This window comes from Furipterus horrens, unplaced genomic scaffold, assembly GCF_987537825.1.
Source record: "Furipterus horrens unplaced genomic scaffold, mFurHor1.1.pri manual_scaffold_4, whole genome shotgun sequence".
NCBI lineage: Eukaryota > Metazoa > Chordata > Mammalia > Chiroptera > Furipteridae > Furipterus > Furipterus horrens.
In genome coordinates this window covers 49,159,673-49,163,868 of record NW_028327174.1, presented here as the reverse complement: position 1 = coordinate 49,163,868, position 4,196 = coordinate 49,159,673, and positions in this window count along the sequence as shown.

The following is a 4,196-nucleotide window of genomic DNA, read 5'->3' as shown; positions in this document are numbered from 1 at the left end:
ACATGGGGAGGAGCCAGGTGGAGGCGACAGGGAGGGGAAAGAGGAGAGGCTTCCCAACCTCCACTAGTTGAGGCCTGCACAGACGCTCCGCCTCCCCTGCTCGCCTTTCGCCTCCTCTCCTGCTCCCCTAAGAACGCAGCTCAGAAGTGACATTGGCTTAGTTTCTTCACTCTCTAGGTCCCTTTATCTGTCTCGGGAGCCATCAGCTCCTGTATACCGTGGGAATCAGAAATTATTTACTGGCTTACCTTGTCATCAGAGACAACATTTCTCCTAGCCCGGACTCCCCGAGACTCCTTGCATTCAAGCATCCTCAGCAACTAATAACTAACCTCTCCCTCTGGTCCTATCCCTGGTCTCCCTCTCTACCACTCTTTGAACAAACACCTATTGGAAAGCTGTGTGCCAGGTTTTAGGTGCTGAGGGATGAAAAGATAAATGAAACAGAGTCCCTGCACTTAAGGAACATTGAACACTGGTATTTACTACAGAGGGACCTCAAATACTACTTTTACAGGTATGGTACCATTCTCAGAAAAATACAGAAAAGCTAGCTAGGGATGCAAGTACCAAGAGGAAAGACCCCTGCCGGGATAACCCCGTCTGGAGTCTGCAGCAAAAGAGAGTGCAGGATTCTGGTGGTGAAGCCAGCACGTCTGTTGGGCTACAAAGCAAAGAGGATCCACCCTGGAAACAGTGGTCAGGTACTCCCAGAGCAAGAGGTACATCCTTGACTCAGATCCTCTTTACTCCTTTCTCTGATTCACCCATGCCTTTGTTCAGTGCCTCTTCACAGTGGTCTCCTTGCTGCTTCTACTGTCCTTCCTCTTGCTTACTTTTTTTCTGCACCTGCATCCTCTGGCCACAAATGATAATAATGCTAGTGATTAGGAGATGAAACCATTTGGCTACACAGAATTAACTGTTGTGCTGCAAATGTTACCATAAAAAAATTGAAAAGATGGCCCATAGAATGAGAGAACAATTTTGCAAATCATATATCTGATAAGGAACTGATTGATATCTAGAACATATAAATAATTATTGCAACTCAATAATAAAGAGATAATCACCCAATTTAAAAATGAGTAAAAGATCTGAAAAATAACTCTCCAAAGAAGATATGGAGATGTCATATAAGCATAGGAAATGATGCTCAACACTATATGTTACTAGGGAACTGTAAATTTAAACAGTTGAGATACCACTACAACCTATTTGAAGGGCTAAAAAAATGAACAAAAAAACCTGACAATGCCAAATACTGACAAGAATGTGGAGGAGCAACAGGGACTCTCATTCCTTGTTGGTGGAAATGAAAAATCGTGCAGTCACTTTAAAAGACAGTTTGGCATTTTTCTTACAAAGCTAAATATAGTCTTACCATATGATCCAGTAATTACACTACTAAGTATTTACCCAAATGAATTGAAAACTATATTCACAAAAAACTTCACACGAAGCAGCTTTATAGCAGCTTTATTGCTAATTGCAAAAAACTGTAAGCAACCAAAATGTCCCTCAAAAGGTGAATGAATAAACAAACTGTGATGCATCCATACAATGAAATATTCAGCAACAAAAAGAGAAAATACAGAAAATCTATCTAGGAATGGGAGTACCAGGGGGCAAGACCCCGGAAGTAATATGACCCATTAAGACAAGAAAAGACATGGGGGAAATGTAAATACATATTGCTTAGTGAAAGGAGTCAGTCTGAAAAGCTACATACTGTAAGATTCCAACTATATGACATGCTGGGGAAGGCATAATTATAAAGAGTAAAAAGATTGGTGGTTGCCAAGGGCTTGGAGCAGAGAGGGAGGGACAAGTAGGTGGAGCACAAGGGATTTTTAGGGCAGTGAAACTATTCTGTATGATGTTATAATGGTGGTGACACAACATCATGCATTTGTCACAACTTACAGAACTTTGCAATACAAAGAGTAAACCTTGATGTAAACTATGGACTTTAGTCAATAAAAACATATCAATATTGGTTCATCAATTGTAACAAATGTACTACACCAGTACAAGATGTTAATAATAGGGAAACTCAGCAGAGGAGAGGATCTATGGAAACTATACAATCTGCTCAATTTTCTATAAGCCTAAAACTGCTGTAACAAAGTATATTAATCTAAAAAATATATTTTGTTCAATGAAATATTAAAAATTGTGATATTCAAAACAAAAAAGATGAGCAAGAGTTTAAATAGGCATTTCTCTAAAGAAGATATACAAATAATAAATGCATGGAAAGTTTCTCAACACCATTAATTGTTAGGGAAATGCACATCAAAACCACAATGATATTTCCTTTCACACCTATTAGGGTGGCTATCATATAAAAAAAGAAGGGAAATTTAAGTATTGAATAACATGAGGAGAAATTGAAACCCTTGTATATTAGCCAATATGGAAAACAGGTTGGCAGTTTCTCAAAATGTTAAACATAGATATGTTCATAGCAGCTTTATTCATAATTGGCAGAGAGCAGAAACAGCCCAAATGTCCATCAACTGATGAATGGAAAAAATAAAATGTGTCATATCTATACAATAGAATGTTACTTGGCAATTAAAGGAATAAAGTACTAGTACATGCTGCAACATGGATGAACCTTGAAAACATTACACTAAGAAGAAGAAGTCAGTCACAAAAGACCACATATGTAATTCCATTTATATGAAATACCCATAATAGGTAAATCTATAGAGATAGAAGGTAGAGTAGCAGTTAAACAAGGAGTGACTAAAATGAGGACAGGAGTTTTTTTTGTGTGTGTGTGTGTGGGTGGGTGATGGAAATGTCCTAAACTTAGAGTGACTGCACAACTCTATGAATATACTTTAAAAAACCCATTAAAATGTAAACTTTAATTTTAATGAAGCCATGTTTATCAATTATGTCTTTCATGGAACATGTCTTTGGCGTTGTATGTAAAAAAGCATCATCATACCCAAGGTCTTCTAGGTTTTCTCCTATGTTATCTTCTAGGAGTTTTATAGTTCCACATTTTATATGAAGTCTATGATTTGTTTTGAGTTAGTTATATGAAGGGCATAAGTTTTGTATCTAAATTAATTTTTTTTTTTTTGGATATGAATGTTCAGTTGTTCCAATACCATTTGTTGTAGACTGTCTTTGCTCCATTGTATTGTCTTGGCTCCTTTGTCAAAGATCAATTGACTGTATTTATGGGGTCTATTTCTGGGCTCTCTATTCTGTTCCATTGATCTATTTGTCTATTCTTTCACCAATACCACACTGTTTTGATTACTGTAGCTTTATAGTAAGACATGAAGTTGGATAGTGTCGGGCCTCCAACTTTCTTTTCCTTCAATATTGTTTTGGCTATTATGGGTCTTTTGTCTTTCTATATAAACTTTAGAATCAGTTTGTTGATATCCATAAAATTACTTCTTGGGATTTTGACTGAGATTGCGCTGAATCTGTAGGTCAAATTGAGAAGAAATGACTTCTAGACAATATAGAGTCTTCCTATCTATGAACATGGAATATCTCTATTTATTTAGTTCTTTGATTTCATTCATCAGTTTTGTAGTTTTCATCATAAAGATCTTATATATATATATATGTTGTTAGATTAGCCCCAATTATTCCACTTTTGGGTTTCTAATGTATTGGAATTGTGTTTTTAATTTCTAATTCCACTTGTTCGTTGTTGATATATAGGGAACCAACTGACTTTTGCATAATAACCTATCGTGCAACCTTGCTACAGATTTTGTACATAGATGATCATTTGTGAAAACACATAGTTTTATGTCTTCCTTCTCAATCTGTATACTTTATTTCCTATTCTTGCCTTATTGAATTAGCAGGAACTTCCAGGAAAATGTTGAAAAGGAGTAATGAGAGAGGAAATCCTTACCTTGAACCTGATCTTAGTGGAAAGTTTCAAGTTTTTCACCCTTAAGTATGATGTTAGCTATAGGTTTTTTATAGATATTCTTATCAAGTTGAGTTTACTGAGAAATTTTATCATGAATGAGTGTTGAATTTTTGTCAAATGATTTTTCTGCATTTATTGATATGATCATGTGATTTTTCTATTTTGGTTTGTTTATGTGGTGAATTATAATAATTTATTTTTGAATGTTGAGTCAGCCTGTCATACCTGAGATAAATCCCCTTGGTCATAGTGTATAATTCTTCTTACACTCTTTTGG